The 20,432-nt window shown below is 55.7% G+C and overlaps 1 protein-coding gene across 1 annotated transcript in view; it reads left to right on the top strand.

Moving 5' to 3' along the window:
• The first annotated feature begins 4,181 nt into the window (after positions 1 to 4,181).
• Positions 4,182 to 20,432, top strand: part of ECE1 (endothelin converting enzyme 1) — a 50,791-nt gene continuing 34,540 nt past the window's right edge. The window contains exon 1 of the mRNA XM_019541406.1: positions 4,182 to 4,517. The gene's annotated coding sequence lies outside the window, so the exon portion shown is untranslated. The remainder of the gene's footprint in view (positions 4,518 to 20,432) is intronic.

Below are 20,432 nucleotides of genomic sequence, written 5' to 3' on the forward strand. Positions count from 1 at the left end.
TGCTGACCCGGGTATAGGTGAGCCGTGGTCAAATGCACGCTCTGACCACGTGAAGCCCAGAACAGCGCGGCGCCCCGAGGGCATCCAGGTGGGGTGGCCTGTACCTCTATACCCGTCGCTTCGAGACGAAGTCCCCTGTCTGGCTGGCTTGTTAGGAGCTCTCAGCACGCTTCTCAAACGGGGTGGGTAAACTGAGGCACCTCATGCTCAAGGGCCAAGGACGACCCCAGCTGCCTGGTCTAACCACAACCCCCGCTTCCCCTTCCAGCTCGCTCTTTGTTGTAGAAATCAGCCTGGGTTCAGGGTCCTGCCGGGAGCTGGGCTGGGATGCAGCTGGCTCCCTTCCCCTCTGCTAAGGGACGGAGGCTGAAAGGCTCGGTGGCGTTCTGTGAAGCAAGCTGGGCGGCAGCGACTGCAGGTCCCGACTGCTTCTCCGGAGAGGTGGGGTGGAGCCAGCGGGGTTTCCTGGCTCCCTCCATCCCATCCTCCCAGTTGGTAATTAAATTGCTCATGTTTCCCAGCATAATCAGAGAGGGACAGGCTGTTCCAAGCACACGCGGGCTCCCAACAGCGAGCGTCATGCATTGTTTCATAAGCCGGACTGACGTGCGTCGGGGCCGGGGGGACCCCAGGAATGGGGAGCCAGGGGGATTGTCCAACTTCTCGGGACTCTTTCAAACCAAACAGCCGGGACGTCTCAAACTTTTCAAAACGGCTACAACAATGTTCTCATTGCAGGCTGCCGCCTCTCTGTCCCCTCCCGCCCCGTGGAAAGGGAGAGGGCACAGAGGCTCCGGGGCCGAGAAGTGCTGCGCGGCGCTGGGGACGGCGTGCAGTCAGACCGCGGCTCCCCGCAGCACGTCCGGGACGTTCGTTACCCTCCAGGGGGCACGACGGGCCCTCCAGGAGATGACCTGTCCAGCAGGGATCTTAATCTTTGTCTCTTGGTTCTGGGGCCCGTTCCCGCATGAAATGGGTGCCTGGCGTTGCCGGCTCTCCTGGGTGAGCAGGCAGCCGGTTTAAAACCTGGGAGCCCCCTGCTCCCCAAAACACAAGGCCCCAGGTCTGGAGCTAGAAGATGGCTCCTTGTAGAAGCAGCGGGATGCAGGCTCGCGGCCTCGGTGGGCTGCCACCACCGAGAGGCAATGCAGGCCCACGGTGGAGTGCGTCTGCGTTGGGTGTTATCCACGAGGTTGACTCCGGGGCTTTCTTATCACTGCTTTGATCCTCTTGAATAACTCAGAGCTCACTTCAGTGCAGGCGATACCTGTCCTGCTGTGGCATTAGTCATCCGTCACAGGGAAGAGGAAGGTGTCAGTCAAGGAAGAGTGAACGGAGGAAGCGGTGAGGACTTTGGAAAAGTGGGGGTGACCTCCGTCCCCACCCTGACCCGCCCACACACGCTATTGTCATGTCACGTGGAGCTTGTAAAGGCAGGAAGCAGGGGCCATCTGGGTATGAACCTCAGCTTGAGGCACGCAGCCTGCAAAGGGGCTGGATCGCTGTGGGACTTGCGAATCAGTGCATGACACTGAAGTTGCACTTTCCCTTTCCTTTCTGTTCCTTTCCTTTTCCTTTCCTGTAAATGAAGAGCAATCGGGCTGACATCGGTGGGGGAAGACGCGCTTGATAAGCTGCTGGAGGCTTCCAGCGAACAAGTGAAAGAGCAGGTCACACGCTCGGGGTCTAAGCACACAGGCTGGGCTCCCATCTCTGATCTGTACCTGTACGTCTCGCCTAAAGATCAGAGGTCTGTGGAGCTGGGTGACACAATGCAAAGAGGCAGTCCTTGGCCCTGGGGAACATAAGGATGAGACGGACCGAGCCCGGGAGAAACTGTGACCCTGATTCCTGGAAAGAAGGAGCGGAGGCATAGAGAAGTTCGATGATCTGGCTGAGATCTTGCAGGGAGTTGGTAGTCAAAGCCAGCTCGCCCCTGCCCCAGGCCAGCGGTCCAGCTGCAGGAGGATCCTGCCCTGGCTCGCGCGGTTGTAGGTTTGGACCACCCCGCATGTTTCAGTGGAGTGATGCTAGAGTCACTTCCCTCTACCGGGGCAGGCTGAGGCCCCCGGTCTTGGCTGCTGAGCTCTCGGGGGGCAGACGAGTACTTGGATGGGGGGCCCTAGGCTACCGCTGAACCCCACATGCGTTAGGGCTGGTGCTCAAACATCTGGCAGGCTTTAAAGCGTGGCCGATTACCTAGGAGCAGTTGACAGGCTGCCGCCCGGCCTGTGCTTCGGAGATCCCGGGCTGCCTGATTGCAGCAGCTCCCCCGCGCCTTGCTATTTTTAAAAACTGAATCCTTTGCTCGGCACCTGCTGGCGGGAATGCTGTGGATCAGCCTCACGCTTTCCTGCACGTGGTTGTAAACATGTGTGAGGAGGCCCAGCAGGCAGCAAAATACCTCCAGAGCCAAGGTGTGGTGAGGTCGGGGCCTGTGCCAGGAGCCCAGAGCCGGCCGTGGGAGAAACAACGTGTGAACGCCCAGAGGTCAGCAGTTCCTTCTGCTTTATGCCACAAGAAGTCCTGCCCTGTGGCCTGGGCTCTCCCAGCAAGGAGGCCTACGGTGGTGAATTCACCTGGGACCTGAGCAGAAGCTCTGCAGGCTTTAAGAGGTGGCCCTCGTGATTGATTTGGTTGCCCCTATTTTTGGCCACCTTGTCTTCAAAGACCCTGATTTATCTTTTTTCCCGGGGAGTTAAGCATGGCACCCAGAGTTCATAGACCCATAAATGTAAAGGCCTCCTCTGACCTCACCCAGACAAGTCGTGGTGGCAAAACCTCTGCAAATCTTGGTAACCGGGAGTATTGCAGACCCTGAATGTCCCCGTCTCAGCTAGGATCAGGAGTGCAGCTGGCTGAGCAAACAGCCATTAACCGAGTGACTAATCCAGACGGATATTACCTGTCCAACCTCAACTATGTACAATAATCTATCGCTGTTTTAATTAAAACAGGCCAGTGAGAAAAGGCAGCAGTTGTATCAGCTGGTTAATCCAGCAGATAGGTCTGGTAAATATGCAATAATTAACCCTGTTGGATGTAAGATTACTTCTGGGTGGAGACCTGAGTTCAGCATAGGTCTGTTAGTGAAAGAAGAATTGAAAGCCGATTTTCTTGTGGAAACGAGACAGCATTTGCCTGTGGCCATCATGGGGCTCTGACGTCCCTGCTTTCAAGTTGAGTGAACTTCACAGCCCTTCTCATTAGCTGCGTCTCCATCAAGACAGTTTGCACGTTGAATATGAGTGTGCGAGGCAGGAGTACCTCACTCTTCAGCTCTCTCACGGTCTCTGCCTTAGGCAGTGCACATTCACCACTGCGTAAATACTGCGGTACTGGGAATGTGCCTTGAGGGGGAAGGGGAAGCTGCAGTGGAGCACGGTCACGTCGGACCCGAAAGCAGGCTGGGGCAGAGGCCTCGCTGCAGTTCATCCGCTGCGCGTCCCGTGCAAGGGTGTGCCCTGCGTGCCACGGCTCTTCCCAGTACGGAGCTGCAGCCAGAGCAAAACACTCCCGAGTCCCAGTGGGAGCTGCTCAGACCGATTACACGTGGCTGCCGGGCGGCTCCGGGGGCTTTTGCTCCCATGTTAGAGCACCGAACTCGCGCTCCGACTCCTCGGCTGCCGCTCGAGCTGCGCCACGTGTGTGACTCTGGTCCGTCAGCATATTTTCAGGTGAAAACAAAGGAGGCTGCAAGGGAAAGAGTATTTCGGCCCGAGGCTGGGTTTACGTTTGCATTTTCATATATGTAAATAAGCCGTGGGCGCTTGGGTACGTTCCTTCCTTCTGCTCGGTTTTTCTTTCTGACTAACATCATGAAAATGCGGGTTTGTCCTGGAACAAGGACTTCCTTTCTCCTGAGGGCTAATTGGGCATTGCGATTAAATCAGGACTGCGAGAAAGCAGAACTGCTTTAAAAACCTCCGCTTTCTCCATCTTCAGCTCTTCACCATAGATTCCTTTAGGATGAATTTCCTTTTTTTTTTTTTTCTAAACGGGGGCCAAAAAATACCGGAATCGGTTCGCTGTTTATAGTCTTTCCAGATGGCTTTTGTATACCGTAGAGGACTCTCCACCCCCCACCCCACCCCGCCTTTATAAGTCACCTTTTAAGTGCACCCGTGCAGACAGCTGGAATGTTGTTTACTGTGTACCCTGGAGAGCAGGATCCTGCCAGGTGCGGGGTGCCGTCGACACCAGGCTGCCTTCCCACGGAAGCAGCTTCTGTGCGACTGTTTCCAGCCAAAAGGAAAGAAGATTTCCAAAGAGCAGTGACATCTCTCCAGCCCAGCCCCCCGCCCCGCGCCATACCGGGGAAGCGAGGGGAGGAAGTGATTCAGTGGAAGCAAAACTCCCCTGTTGCGGGGCGGGGTGTCGGACCTGTTTGTGCAAGCGGCAGCCAGGACATTTCTGTTGCACGCGTGGGATGGTGACGGGGAGTCCGTTTTAAGAGCCGGGGATCTTTCTACTGCCTAGCGGCACTGCTGCTGACTGCCCGAGCGAGTCCGTTAGAGGTCAGTTCCTGTGCTCTTGAATCCCTCTGGTTAACTTCTTCTTATAAAAAGGATTTGGGGAGGGGAGCCTGGGTCCCTCTGAGCAGGTGGGAGGGTAGCATCGGAGCCTGCCCCCGTGCAGCGTGGTCGGTGTCCTGTGCGGAGATGCTGGAGGGAGGCACTGGTCCCACAGGCCCCTGGCTCTGGAAACCCCCCCTTTTGGGCTTGTAGGGGATGCGTGTCTGCGTGTGTGCTGTGCCCCTTCCTCTCCCCCCTCCTCCATCCAGGCCAGTGAGGCGGTCAGCTCTCCTGGGTCGGGACCATCTCCTGCTGCTTGTCCGTAGAGGGCTTTGCACAGCGCACTACTAAAATCAATCGGATTAATAACCGTGGGGGCTGGGGCTTCACGGTGACTTCCCCTTCCTTAGGAGAGTATCAGTTGGCACAGGATGCTACAAGGTAATGGGAATTTTGCCCGCGGGAGATCTGATTCCCTATGAATCGGAGCCAGGAAGCAGCAGGAGTGAAGTTTTACGGCGGGTTATTCAACAGGCAGGCAGTTCAACACGGAGATTTAGGGCCAAACAGTGATTCTCTGGAGTTGAGGGGAGTTTCCCACTGGCTTCCCTGGGACTCCCACGTAGCACTGTTGAGCCGAGTCCTCCTCTGGGGAAAGCACCCATCGGGGATCTCTTTCCAGGTGGGTCTGTCAGCTGTGTTCCCAAAAAAGACAGGGAAGGATCTTTCCTATCATTTCCTACCATAATGCCTTGGATCTGCATGGACTCCCCACCCCTCTCCATGTGCCCCCACCCCAAAGTGGGGCACTTGGAGCTTGTGTGAGAGCCTCAACATTGCAGGAGGAAAGGAAGCTTTGGGTGCTCCACTTCCCCTCCCTGCAGCAGTGGTTTTGAATGCGACTTCAGATTATAATTTACTGGCATTGCAAAAGCAGAAGTGCAAATCCATAGCGAGAGAGTGCGGAGACTGCGCTTGAAAGAAGAAACAACTTTTTGGAAGGGACCTGAAACAGCCGGTGCGGGACACTCCCATGGCTGCTTTAGTATGGGCTGGTGTTAGTCCTCTGAGCAAACCTAACCAGAGGTAGATGCCCACACACTGACTTGGCAGCGTAACACTATTACGGAGTGGTTTTCTATCAGAATGGACTTTCTCCCCAGGCGTGACTGGAGCATAAATCTCCAGGAGTCAGTGTCTGGGAGGTGACATGTAAAAGTGCCTGCGATTTGGATCTTCCCTAAGGAAATCGAGGGAGTTGCACCCAAGCTGAATCTGGCCCCCTCACCCTAGCACCCCAGCAGTGGAGTGATATACATGCCCAGCTGGGCAGTGATTGCAATGCAAGCCGCAGTCTGCCATTTCCCTTCAACAGAACCAAAGGGTCCAAACACCAAAATAGGCATTGCTACCCTGGGCACACAGTAGTCCCCCTGGCAAAGAGATTAGCAAGCTGCTTTGGCTACCGGTGAAATGCAGCAACCTCTGGGTCCGACCGAACAGCAACCGGTGCACAACAGTGCTGCAGGCAGTGTTTAGGAGGGGACAGCTGCATCAAGCAGAAACTGCCAAGTGGATCTAGGTTGGGTGTAACATCGTCAACTGGCAGGCAGGCATCTTGGCGAGGGAGGGGAAGTCCCTGCGTCTGTGAGGGTCAGTCTGGTCTCATCATGGAAACTCTTCCTTCCTTGTTTTCAGTGCTAAAAGGCATTAAGAGGAGCTAAAAATACCCTCCTCTCATTTGCCATCCGTGCTTTTGCACGGGGCGACGGTGGCGTGGCACTGCATGTGGGCAGAAGCGAGGCCAGGCTTCCAGGAGGGGCAGGGGAAGCCGCACCAGGGGAGGGCAGCGGATAAGGGGAAACGCAAGACCTCTGTGCTGGATGCTGCGACATGGCACGGCCCTGGTCATCCCGCCTCCTGGCATCGCTTGGAAGCAGGATTTGCTTCTGGGGGAGACGCTGTCAGCCTGGCGAGTCCTAGACTGCCGTGCAGCTCTGCCCCTTTCCCAGGGGCTCGTCTCCGGCTCCGGAGCTTCGTGGTGCGCCGGCCAAATTCTTCTCCAGAGTCTGTTGTAGCCGGGGGGTGGGGGCTGCGACCTCCGAATTCTTCAGCCTGACCTCTCGCCGCGGTCCCCCACGCTGCCCACTCTCTCATGCCGCAGGCCAGCAGAGCGCCGGCAGTGGGAAAGCTGTTCTCCTTTTGTTTTTAAATATTTCAAAGGAAAACAGAAGGGGAAGAGAGAACTGGAGCCGCATGAAACAGATATTTCCAGGGGCCGCTCTCGTTCTCTCGGGCCAGCTGACCCGGGGCGGGAGGCGTATGTCCTGGGGCAGCTCTGGGATGACGAGTGGAAGGGGATGAGGTCTGGGTTAGTTCATCTGAATAAGCCATCCAGCAACTGGCCGAGGGTTGCAGTGAGCTTGCTGCTGCCCTGGGCTGCTGGGCGCTGAAGAAAAGGGTGCAACCTGAATCTGACTCGGTGACGCTGAGATTTAAGGAGCGGAGGGAACTGGGGATGCACGAGAGCTCTTTGAAGATTCGTCTTCTGATAGATGCCAAGGCCACGAAGGGCTCAGATTGCCCTCACAGGCCACCCAGCAAACCCAATAATCTCTCAGGTTATGGCTTTGAAGTGCCAAATTTCAGCAGGTGCTTAAGAGTATCCCTCTTCAACTGGGCACTTAAGCTTATCCTTTTGATCTTAAGCGAGCATTTCCCCGGCCACCGACGTCAATGTGACTTAAGCTGACTAGGGTCAGACCTGAATCGGGGCCTTATTAGACAGTCGTGAGCATTGCCTCCCTTCGGGAAGCTCAGCAGGCAGCCCTGGCAGGACCATGAGGATGGTTTAGTTAAAGGAGTCAACAAACACCTGATACGAGTTATTCCTCCCGGTTTCTTCCTCCAGAGCTGGTGTGTAGACACTCTCCGTGCCTAGGTGACCCAACCTCTTCTCCCTGCCTCATTCAGAGAGGCTTCACCTGTCTCCACTGATGACCCTAAATATAAATCTCTAATTGCAGTGAGGTCCGAGTCTTGAGGGTTTTAACCCTTGCCTCCTCAAAAAGTAACTGTGCTTGGTCCCTGGGACTAGGCATTGTGGTACAAAGGGAAAGGTGGGTGGAGGAGATGAAGTGGGTGAGGGGACCAGACCTTCCTGGATCCCAACCGTAGTTTTTTGACCCAAGGAAGCAGCCCTTTGGGTCCCAGCTGGGGACTGGAGGCCTGGGAGCCCGGGCATTGGGGCCGGGGCTGGCTGTTCTCCCTGGAGTCCTGCAGTGGAGCTGGTCTCGGGAGATGGTTTCCCTCCAAGCTGGAGGTGGGATCTAAAGGTTGGTGCTGGTCAAGATGCTTTACCAGCCTGTGTCTAGGCCGGGAGCAGGTGCACGACACAGAGAGAGGTGCTTGGGAAAACCCTGCCTAGAACATGCCAGTGCTGTGCTATGGATGGACCTGCAAACCTTTGGGACATCTCCCCGCTTATGAGAGGAGCAGCCCTGCCTGCTCGCTTCCTTGCTGAACAGTGGCACAAGGAGCCCTGAAGGAAGCATTGTGGACGCTCTTGTCCTTTGGATGGAGAAAGAAAAAAAAAAAGAGCCACTTTCTGCTCATACTGAACAAGGAACTCTATTGCGATCGGGAAGGCAGCCTCATGTTAGGCTCATCCAGGCTGGTCCCTGGGGTCCAGGCTCAGAGAACTAGGCCGAGGCAGGCAAATGCTGGCTGTCCTCTCTGCTCGGCTGGTTTGTTAGGTGTCTCTGAGCTTGGCTTAGTTGCGGCACCAGGCCTCGGCTCTGGCAGGGTCGCAGTAGGAGGAAGTGGGAAGGGCGGCGGGCCGTGGTAGCAGCTCCCATAGCACCTGACTGATGTCTCGCCCTGGATTCACCCCCGGTTTCCTTCTCTGCTTTTGTACCTTTCCCACCTTGTGGCCTCCCCGCTCCTAGCCCAGATGGGGAGAAAATCCACAGCTTGCTCCGCAGACCCGGGGGCAGGGATGAGGATGGAAACCCCCCCAGGAGCTGTGTGAACACCAGGAGACTGGAACCAGCAAGCCGTTAAGGAAGCAGGGAACGAAAGGAGGAATTGAGATGCCGGCTGGGGAAGGGACTGAAGATGAGACTGGGGCTGAGGGGAAGTGGGCAGCAGGGGGGCTGAGGACAGGCTAAAAGGGACAGATAACCACTGTAAATGCAGAGCTGGTAGGCTCTGGCGGTGCAAGGTCTCATGGATGATGGGACCACGGCAGATGGATGAAGAGGGCTGAGAGTCTCTTGGCTCCCGGGTGCTTTGGGGAAGGAGAGTAGCTGGGTTAACCTGGGTTTGTTACTGCCCGTGCAAGTGTTGTGCCACACCTGGGCCCTTCTCCCCACCTCCCTTTGCCTCCGTCCCAGCTGGCACCCAAGAGTCCCACCGCCTCCTGGGTACCGGTGACCAAAAACACATGAGTGACAGAGCCAGCAGAGGATGGGCCAGCCCAGCCTGCAGCAGCCTGCGGCCCTGGGTCTGCCCCGCTCGCTCGTGCTGGTCTCCCCCGCGCTGCCTGCAGCCTGCCTGCTTTCCCAGCACTGGCCTCTCACACCACCGGAAACCGCTGGCAGGAGACTTGGACAATAGCCCCCAGCATGGCTGAAACAAAGGGGGCTCCACCCCGTCCCGGCCCCCGCTCTGCCCCACAGCCCTGACGCAGGGCTCCCCCCCTCTGGGAGCCTCTAACAAGACCCTTCTGCGGCTCCCCCTGCCCTGCTGACCTCTCCCAGCCTCTGTGTTGGACCCAGCTGGGTCTAATAACTGACCCAGCCATCTGGTCCCCGGCCAGGGAGAGTCAGGCGGGAGGGAGATGATCTATCACAGGCATGGCTGAAACCAGCTCCCCTTAAAAGGCCAGCCAGCTGGCAAGATGCAAACCCTGGCTGCAGCGGCAAACTCCGACTGGGAGCACAACTGCACGCAAGCAGCAGGGTTTTTTGTTGGGGGGGCATTAACAGGAACAAATGAAAGAGAGATTTAGCCATGTTGGTCTGAAGATAGGCAAAAGGCAGGGGAGGGTGACACTTTTTATACTTCCATAGACTCACCTCGGACTTGCAGAAAGCAGGGATGCTAATAGAAAGGAATAAAGTTATTTAGATTCAGAGATAGGGAAAGGAGGAAGAAAGGGGGCCGCATTGCTGGGAGAGGAAGGTGGGTCGAAGAGATCAGCAGGAATAAACAAAGTGGTTAAGCCCTGGAGGGACCTGGGGTTTTAAAAGCTAGTCCAGGTAATCTGATAAGACTCCAGAGCCTCTGCGACCGTGCTTCCCCGTGCAGCCGGGGTGCGGATGACGTCTTGTTCCACAACTTTGCAAGTCAGTTTTTAAACAGTTGTTGTCTAAGCCCAGCTGCTCTGAGATCAGCCGTGGACAGTCCAGGGACGGCCAGGTGTTCTGCCGCTGGCCTGTGTGTCTTTCTGGAGTTGATGCCAGATTCATTCTTGGTTTTCCACATAGGCATTGCCCCGTTTATCCAGCGTAGACGGCGGAGGGGCACTGCGAGCAGGTGATGGCGGCTGTGCTGGGAGAGAAGCAGGTGTGTGAAGGCCAGATGTTGCAAGCCATGTTGTTTGGCCCAGTGGTGGTGGGGTCTGTGTTGACGACGGGCACAGCTGGCATCTGGGTCCATTGGTGGCTCAGTGAGCATAGGAGCGGGGTAGTCCTTTGCTGGGAAGACCCTGTTTGGGGTTGGGGGGCTGTGTGGAAGCCAGGACAGGCGTCACGCAAGGCTGCCTGGAGCTGGTTGTCGTTTTGCAGGAGGCGTCGGAGGTCACGAGTGTGGTGTCCAAGGTGCAGGGACGATCAGGCATCATGCGTGCTGACGCTTGAACCACCCCCACTTTGGCCAGCAGAGCTGGCCCTTCTCCTGTGACCTCCCTCGCACTCCCGCTGAAACTGCTTTTGCATAAGACACTTGCTCACCCTCCCACCCTAGTTTCCTGCGCACTCCTGTAGCAAAGGCCTCCAGGCTTCCCTCCCCCAGAGAAGGAGGGGCTGGAAATACTCATTTGTTCCCCCCTCCTTTCATTTCAGAATAACTCGGGGGGGGGGCTAAGCTTGACGAGCTGGCCTTGCTTGTTAGCTTCCGTGAGCTCGCTTGGAAACGTCTCTGCATTTTTCTCCCCCCCCAGTAATTTAATAGCATTAATGAATTGCAGAGAAGAGGATGTCTTTTTCCCCCAAGGACATGATGCACGCCGACAGCTTGCTCCCATAACTCAAGGGACCTTTCTGCCAGGCAAACGCCTGGCTGGCAGGAAGGCCGTAGCAGCATCTGGAGAGCAGCGCAGACGATTGCACGGTCCGGCGTGGACGCAGCTGCCCGGACTCCTGGGTTCGAGTCTCGGCTCTGCTGCTGCCCTGCTCTGGGAGTGCCGACAAGTCACCTGGTCTCTGTTTCCCTTCCTGCGCCCTGCCTGCCTAGAAGCGCTGTCTGCCTGCCCTGCAGGGCACACAGGGGCCTTCACGCGTGTCTGCAATGTAAATCATGCAGAGGCAGGAAGTTGCCTGCCCGGCGACTTGACAGCAAACCTGAACCGGGGCCTGGTAGTTGATGCACCAAAAGGGTGACGTGGCATGAGGATGCTGTAGCCAAAGCCGACACCTTTAGTTCAGTGCCTTGCTCTGCCCTCCTTCACACACGTGTTGCAGACACTGGATGACTTTCATCACAGCTGTCATGAGGCAGGTGGCACGTGGAGCTGGAGCTGGCTGTGGGTGCAGTGGGTGGGTGGAAGCTTGCACAAACCCCCGACTAGTCCGTCTGCTGCATTGAGACAGCCTGCTGTTTGGGCTCCGGCCAAAGCGGGTGGGTCTCCTTTGCGGGGAGCAATGGGGTCTGTGTTGAATGCTATGTTTTGCTGCCTGTGCCTTTCGAACACCATTTCACAGCAAAAACTCCAAGGGTTTCCTTTCGGTCATAGCAGAGCTCAGCATTTTTTGGATGCTTCCTCCAGTGTTTTTCAGTTAGCAGCATGTGATGCCGGGTCAGGAAGTGCCCACCACCCACACACACCTGCTAAGCAGTCGTGCTAGTTCCTGTGGTGCAGCCCTCCATCGCACGGCAGCACGTCTCCAGATCCCTAGCAGCGGGGTCCCAGGGTCCAGGGGTTGTGGGACCAGAGCAGCTTGGGAGGATCGTGAAGCCAAACTAGGGGTGCCAAGCGGGGCAAGTAACCAGTCAGGTATTGTCAATGGACAGGTAAATTGGCAGCATATTTTTGACCCATCAAAGATTATCACAATTTTGCAAGAAATACTACGTTTTCTATAGTTTTCTTCGTAGAAATACGATTTTTATTGGTTTTTGACACATTTCTTAATGGACACTTTGCTTTTCCTGTGTATTCTTTGGACCTATTGGCAATTCTTTACCATATTTGACTGATATTTGACGAGTCAATTGACTGCACTTAATATGGCCAGCCAAATCCCCAACCCCAAGCCAAACTGCCATTACCTGGAAGCATGGCCAGCTGCCAGTTCACTTGTTGGGAGCCAGGTGTAGACAGGCTGGCTCGGCCCAGGAGTCCGTATCCTCCGGCGTCCTGTCTGATAACGGAGCCCATGAGCTGCGCTCCCGTTCCTGCTGCCTGTGGATTTGTCCCATCGAAGCAGTTGCTGGAGACCTTGCTCTGACCATTGCGGGCGCTGCTAGCTCCCGATGGGCCTGGGCTCCTTGTCAGTGCATGGTACATAGGCCTGTCTGCACCAGCTGCTTTAGAGGAACGGACGCTTGTGAGCTCACCGGGACCAGGGCACGTTTCCTCCTGACCCCCAGCAGCTGCAGGCTGGCACGTGCCGTGAAGCACGACGCTGAATTCCCCTAGCAGAGCTCCTGCCTTTTCCCAAACTTGTGTAGAAGTGCTCAAACCCTGTTTTTTAATCTTTCCACGCTTGTGGATAAGGCACAAGACAGAGTCAGAAGAGCAGAGGTCTGTTCCTGGCTGTGCCACTGACCTGCCAGGTGCCCTTGGTCTCGTTACAGCCTCACTCTGTGCCTCAGTTTCCCCTTGCTTAAAACCCCGATGTTGCTGTGCCTGCCCTCCCTTGTGAAACAGGTGTGAAAGTGGTGTATTGGAGAGAGGCCTTCCCAGGAGCTGGTGGGAAGTTCTTTAGTTGTGGAAAAGGCTTTAATCCAAAGACAGTTTGTGTCTGAGGAATTCAAGGAGTGAAACCTGGGGCTTGTCTAGACCATAACCACAGCCAGGTCCAGCGTCTTTGGACAGGAGAGGCTCCCTTCACTCTGCTCCCCAATTTTAAGATGCAAAGAAGAATCAAAGCCTTCCTTCCAAAAGGGATCTTTCCCCCTATGGCTTCCTGGCTACGTTTCTCAGACAACCCGTGCATTGCTGTCCAGGGTCGTGAGTGCCTAATAAATCTGCTGAGAAAGTGCACGCAGGTCCCTTCCCACCCAAAAAGTGTTTGAGCTCCGTTCTGCGAGCCGTGTGCTGTAGCAGCCGTGTCTGTTGTTACCGGGCTCGCTCCGCAAAGGGGCTCCCGGTAGGATTAGGTGAAGTTGCAAACGTGGCCGGCACGTGTGGCCACACAGGGAGATCTTGCGTTTGGAAAATACCGCACAGACTTGTGGCCCTCTCCCTAGTTACAGCAGTGGGCCGGTACCTCCTAGCAGAGGCGCGAGGACGTGGCCAGGCGCCGGGGGCAGCTGGCGTCGGTGGGAGCGGTTACTGGCACCGCCGCGATTAGGCGCCTGTGCCCCCAGCCCCACTCTCCTCCCAAAGCTGGCACCTGGGACAGCTAACCCGGTTTCCCCACCCTGGTTCTGCCCTTGCCATCCACACATGAGAAGGCAACACAAGAGGCTGTGCCAAGAATGACAGGAGCTCTTTGGGTCGGTGTTTCTCGCCTTGCCTCCCCTCCTCACGATGAGCCACGCAAAACCCCAGCCCCGGGTGCGATTCCTCTTGGCCGCGAGGCCCTGGGTACAGCGATGTTCTCGGCCTGCCAAGGCCAAGTACCCCAGCTCGAGACCTGTTTCTACACGTTTTCCAAAAACTTTGCAGAGAGCTCTTTAGGGAAGCCAGGTGCCAGGAGTGGGCGTGTGGTTTGGAGCTAGAAAGCAAGCAAAACGCATTTAGCTCTGGCAGAGTTTCAGAGGAGAGTCCTCGGGGCAGGTAGGGCTGAGTCAGATCGGTTGCGATTCTGCCGGCCACCGGGAGATGGTGTCCTCAGGCTCCCTGCCAGAGCCTGGACTTGTTGGGTTCGCTGAAAGATGGGTGGGAGGTGAATCGAAGCCAGAAGAAGAGAGCGGGGGGGGGAATAAGCCCTATCCAGGCTCAAGTAGCAGCAGCTTCAGTGCGAGTGAGGCCTTCGGGGGGGGGGGGGGGGTGAATCGGGACCAGCTGATGGAGTTGCAGATGTTACCATCACCACGTCCTGCAGCCGCATGGGCTGGTTTTGGAGGTCTTCTTTACATGGAGTGGACCCCACCTGAGTGAAATCTGGGCCCCAGCAGCCACGGTTAGCTGCATGTTTGGACTTCAAAGATTGCTTCGGCACCCGGGCCAGTTAGCTCTACGGGTGAGGTTTCTCAGAAGTGGGCTGTGTTGGCCTAACTCCACTGCCACGGTGCTAAAGCTACAATGGGATGCTCCCCCTTCATGAAATCCAGCTTGCCCGGCCCATCCTTTATCTTGGCCAGGGAACAGAATGGAAAGGGACGGAGCACAAAGCCCGGGAGAAAGGGAGACTCGTCCCGTCTGAGGACACGTGACTGTTCATCTAGTTGGCTGGGTGGAAGAAATGCTTAGAAATCAGACCTGACACACGTGGGTGATGATCAGGTGGGACGCTGATAGGCAAAGCTAGTGACCCCGCAGCTCTCTTTCAACCTGCCAGGCATTGGGCTTCATGCCGTCGTTCGCAGAGAGCTTGTCAAGATGCATCTCGTTCCTCCATCCACCACGCATGAAATAGCAAGGTAAGATGTGGGTTAGCCAGCAGTGTCAATGGAAGTGCTGAACGCTGGCATTGCTGCCCGGCCTGCTGTGGGGTGCAAACTCAGTGGCCTGGACGACGGAGGTGACTGACTGGGAGGCCCATGGCTGTCCTTCCAGCAGCTCTGCAAACAGCAGCTGTTTAAACTCCCTTCCTCCTCGCTGGATGCAACGTACCGGCTGGCTGGCAAGGATTCGCCAGCAGTACAACCCAGTGGTTGATCTTCTTTTTTTTTTATCTCATTTTTTTTTTTATTGATTCATTTGTGTGTGTTTGCAAATGGGATAATACTAATGCCGTCATGCTGCTGCTGGACTCTGTACATGTGGAGCATCTCATCGATTAGTTTGGATCCAGCAAATCAGTGGGAAGAAAGAAGAAATAAGAAGGTTTATTATTGTTTTTAATTAAGCTTTCTGGTAGCAACAAGGTTGTGGTCTGCAGTCGAGCTCTTATTGCCCTGTGGAGGCTGGGCCATAAGACGTTTAAGAGACTACTGCGACCGCCAGCAAAGAGACAGCTTCGAGGGGCCTGCAGTGTTGCTGGCTGATAGAGTGGAGAATACATCAGCTAAGGACTTGAGAGACCCCAGAGTGCTCTCCTAAGGGGTGACTTGAAAGGTACGTTCCCTCCCTGTGCCTCAGTTTCCCCAACTGTGGCCCTGTCTTTTTTGCAATGTGCTTTGAGAGGTTCTGCCGAAGGGTGGAAGTCTAAGCCTTCCTCTCTCAACTGAGGTCAGTGTGGTTTACCATTTCTCACTGGTCTTCGTGCATCTATACACTGAGCACCTTCATCTCACTTGGTGGATAGAGGTGGCGTGGGGAGGTCTTGTGTTGTGTTTTGCTAGATTATTTCTTCCCCAGAGGTGCAAAAAACACACGGTGTGCTTTAGTTCATGTTGGATCCGTTTATTATGGCTTTTGGCAAGGAGCAGTGACACTTGTATATAGTCATTGTGCTCAGCATGCATTTTGTCAGCTCTCAATGGAAAACCTCGCCGGGCTCCAGCCAAGCCTGCGATACAGTTGGACATTGTCCTCCTCCTCCTCCTCCCCTTGCCACTGAAAGGCGAGTGGGCAGTTTGAGGTCATGGATCCGGGCGCCCTTCATCTCCCAGAACGGACGGACCTCTGCTCCCAGCTCGTCCTTCTCCTGGGAGTCGCCACTGGAAGGGGTCGGTTGTCCTTCCCGTCGTGTGGCCCCGTCACGCTAAATTCATTCTGTATTGAGATGCCGAGAAGAAACAATAGATCATTCACAGCTCCGTGGCATTGCTGGGCTCATGCTTGGGGATTACAGTTGCCCTGGAAAATAAAAGTAATCTGATAATTGGGGGGCAGATGTTCCAGCAAGGAAGCCTGAGGTCTGGATGAAAAGATGTGCGCGTGTAACTACGCAGCGCAGCTGTGCTTTGCGCAGGGCAGCGTGGCTACCCGCCAGCTTGCACAAGGAGGAGCAAGAACTGGGCCCCTGCAAGCACACCATCCCATGCCTGCCTCTGGCTAATTACAACCAGGATCCAGGATGTGTTTCGTGATCTGCAGGGACTGTCCCAATTATTAATTGTGCAATTGAAAATCTGGCTTCTGTAGAGCAAGTAGCTGAACGGGAGCCAAAAGATGTACAAAGGAATGATAATGTGCAACAAGCCAGAGCCAGGAATGTCTCTCTTGGCTGGGTATGAAAGCTCACTTGTAAGCGCTACAAGCAGCCCAGCTGGGTGACAGCCGCACAGCCCTCCCTGCTGGCATCCATTCCTTCTTTCCTTCCTTTGCAGTGACCACTGGCAGGGCTGGTTTGCTTGAGCAGAGGGAAAAAACCCCCTTCACCTTTCCACACCTGAGATCAGGAAGGGGAAAGCTGGCGGAGACCCAGCCTAGTGAGCTGGCGAGGGGTGAGTCACGGTTCTGCGTGCCCAAGGGGAAGAAAGCCGGTGCCACTTCAGCTGTGCTGTTCCCTAGAAAACCCGAGGAGGGGCAGATTCTGCCTTCTCCCTTCTTTTGTCTGCTCTCTCCTGGCTCTCGTGTCCATATCACACCTTCCACTTGTGCGCGTCTCTTCCTTGATGCTCGTCCCACACCCGCCCTCCCACGCCGGCTCCCATTTCTGGACTCCCTGGCCTGAGCTGCACGAGGCTCAGGTTTCTCCTGTAATAGGTGTCTCCCTGTTTTGCAACCGTCGCATCTCTCGGCAGAGACCCGGACCGGAGATGCTTCATTCTGGAGCTTCCTACCCCTGGTGTGACAGTCGTCCAGCAAGCGGTGGGCCTGGGCTGGAGGAGGCCTTTGCCGGACCCTGGCCTGACCTGCTGGACAACCAGGGTCCCCGGCTTCCTGCAGCAGACATGCTCTGAAGAGCAAAGGGGTCTTGGGTTGAATTTCAAAGGTGGGTTTGGGAGAGCGGCTTGGGAGAGAGACGTAGTTAGGCAGGGCCTGGTGGCGCCCTAGGGACTAATGGAAGCATAGGGCCCTAGGTTGCTGGCCTCTGATGAAGGTGCCAGCACGTGATGAAGTAGGCTACACCCTGCCTTCCTCCATAGGAAATTCTCTTCTGTGTCCAGGCTGTCCAACTGGTGGCATCGAGGGCTTAAGTTACAGCCCTCTGCTCCCCCCACTACACCCCTCCTTCCACCCTGCACCGTGTTGCCAGTACCAAGCCCTGCAGCGCATGGACCCGGGGGCAGTGCAGAACATGCAAAGACCATTTATTCCAGAGCAGGGCATCCGCACCGGACCTTGTACCAGGGCGGCCGCAGCAGGATGGTTATGCAACTCGGATTCTGCCCATCAGCTTCCCCAAGTGGACAGGCTTTAGTCATGCTGCGTACGCAACGCCGGGCTCTCCTAGTCTCGAGCCCTCTCCCAGGATCCCACCGTGCAGGGGCGTTGTCAGGACAGAAATCTGGAACGTGTTGGAAAGGCAACAGCAGTGCGAAGATCAGCGTAATGCGAAATGAATAAACAATAGGAGGGTTTATTCCAGGGGACTCTTTCTGCTGAAGTGCATAGAAAATCCCTCCCCTTAGAGACGGGGATGTGACCTGGGGCTGGAAAAGGGAAGGAAGATCTCTTGACAAGTCCGCTGGCATGGACACTCAGTTTCTTTTTCTCTTTCGGCCGATGGCTGCTGCCAGCACCCCAGTGCATACTTTCGTAGTTACGCAGGCTTACGCCTGGGTTGGTTTGAATGGGTGACCTTGGTTGAGGTAGGAAAATGGAGCTACTGATTTTATTTTTTTTTTAATTCATTTTTTTCCCCCCTGGGATTTGACTGAAACTTTGGACTATAAGTACAAGTCAGGGGTGGTGTTTTCAGATCAAAATCATTCATATTCTCCCACACAGTGACTGGAGGTGAAGAGGTTAATGGTGTTGACACCACATCCAAACTGGGGCTTATCAGGGCACTGAGATAGGGAAGGGAAGTTCCCACCTCCTTTTGGCTATTGTTTCAGTCTCCCTCCAGACATGAGTGCGTTGATTTGCTGGGGGTTTGGAAGGGACTTGGCTTTCGCTCGGTTTGCTTCTGTACGGCGTATCCTGGAGGACACGGCCAGCTTGCAGGAAATTGGCAGGAAGACACTAAATCTTGGGAGTGCGTAAGCTTTCGGCTGGGCTCGGTTTCCATTGTCGCTGCCTCGAAGCCGAGGTTCCCTGGATCGTGTCACCAGCTCGGGGAACATAACCAGCGTGTGCGTCAGAACGAGCACAGTCACTGCGTTGCGCTACAGGCAGAGCTCGGTGGCGGTGCTGGGACCGCGGCCTGCTGCACAGCACGGGAGCAGGGTCCTGAGCTCGTGCCCTGGACTGCAACACACAAGGCTCGTGGGCTGTTCCCAGCTCTGCTATGGAGTGGTGGGAAAACCGCTTTCTTCTCCGTTGTGCCTCAGTTTTCCCACCTGCAGAATGGGAGCAGCGGCACTCAACACTCCCCACCCCCATCTATAGAAGATGAGGGCTAAGTACTTCCACTTGTATAACATGTCAAGAGTAAACCATGGTTTATGGACATGCCTATAACGTGATCAGTCCCACTACGGCAGCATGGCTAGTGTAGAAGAGGCCAGTGGTATGTACAACCAGGGCTGTTTCTGGTGCTCTCTCCCACATGTACATTGGAGCAAAGGAGGCACAGACCAGCTTCCAGGCTGGAAGTGACTTGCACCCAATCCCATTACCCACAGCCAGAGAGGAGCGTGACGCCACGTGCGCCGTAGGGCAGCAGTGCACCCACCAGCGGAGCTACCTTCCTTGGGCCAGGCCAGCTGGAGCCGGGCCAGTCTGCTAGCTGGAAGCTGCCTGTCATGTACGGTATCTTTCTCCCTTGGGGCATCTTGTAAAATCCAGCAGTTTCCACTGAAATGCAGCAGCCCGGCGGGCACGTCAAGACACCCTGGCGCCGCCAGAGATAACATGCCAGGTCTCTGGGTCTAGGCCAGAAGGTTGGAGGGTAATGCTAGGCCTTCCCTTCCCCTCCGGCCAAAGCCGAGACCAGCTCGTCCTTGCTTCCTCTTCAGTGCAATTCTGTCGCCGGTGCAGGGGTCTCTCGGGAACCTGCCCGATTTTTATTTTATTTTATTTTTTTTGTCCTGGCTGCTTTAGCTGGTTAGCACCAGGACCTGATTCAGTCTGGTAGCACCAGGGTGCACCAATCCTCGGGGCTACCTACAAAGCTCCATGGCTAGCAGCAGTATAGCAAAGCTCAGCCCCCTCCAGTAGACCAGGCTGATTCCTCTTTGTGGGGCTGAGTGGGCAGGACTGAGCTGGTTTCTCTGTCATGGGTGGGTGGCAGGGATTTGCCAAGCCTTGTAGCAACAACTCCACTGTTGGATGTTTTGCTTGAGATGGATCTCAGGATTGTGCTGGGCCGGGCAGACAAAGTCTCCTGTCTGGACCGCTCCAGTGTTATGCAAACCAGGCAGGAAGCCGAGTGTTAGGTTTCTCATTGTACCAGAAAGAGCCGCTCAGAGGAAAACCAGCTTTGCAGCAATCGCCAGGTTTGTTTTCTCTCTGAGTCACGTACATCTCGCAGACAATGCTCGGCTGCGCTGGTTGCCCTGATGGTGCCAGGCCGAGAAGCCTGAGCAGCCGCCGTGTTTTTCAGGGAAGGAAATGGGAAGGGACAGATAAGCCTTGCTGCATGCCAGCTGATGGGAGCAGAGCGACGGAGACTTCCCAGAACGCAAGAGATTTCCACTTGTTGTGATGAGCGCTCTCCCAAGGGCAGGCGTCTCGGACGCCGGGGAGGCAGCGCGTGCTACGGAGAGACGGGCTGTTTTGGAAGTGATAAGAAACGGGCCGTCTGCCAAGCAACGCTGGGGCTGGGGTGGGCATGTGCTGCGCCATTGGGGCAGGGTCGGATTTGCCACGTCCTCAGTTGTCAGCGGATGGGATGCAGCTGGGGTAATGCACTGGTTGGAAGGGGCCCGCTCCGGCAGGAGCCGGCTCCCCTTCTCCAACTTCTCTCCCATTCTCAGTTTTGTCCTCAGTGATCAGGGTCAGCTGGAAAAGGCAATCAGGACTCAGTGGTAGAGGTGATATCTTTTATTAGACCAACAAGATTTTTGCAACAAAAAAAATGCTTTAATTGCAAACACCCTTCATCAGGAACGGGAGAAAAGATGGTAACAGTTCTCCTGGGTAGAAATGAAAGATGGAAGGAGCACATCCCTTTTGGTTGGCTCCTGTATTCACCAGTCTCCCACATTTCAATCCCAGCTCCAGCTTCCTGGGGCGTAACCTGCCTGGTTCAGGGCCTGGACCCTGGGTGCGAGGCGCAAGAGGCTCTCTCTAGGAGGCGTTGGGAAGGGCTGCACGGCACGGGGATGTCTCACTTGACAGGAGCCCAGCGACGCATCTGGAAGTCAGGGGGAGATAGCAAAGCAAGACCTCTGGAAATGGAGCCTGCAGCATTTCGGTAATAAAAGCCC

This window comes from Crocodylus porosus, unplaced genomic scaffold (assembly GCF_001723895.1).
Source record: "Crocodylus porosus isolate Cpor-Errol unplaced genomic scaffold, CroPor_comp1, whole genome shotgun sequence".
NCBI lineage: Eukaryota > Metazoa > Chordata > Crocodylia > Crocodylidae > Crocodylus > Crocodylus porosus.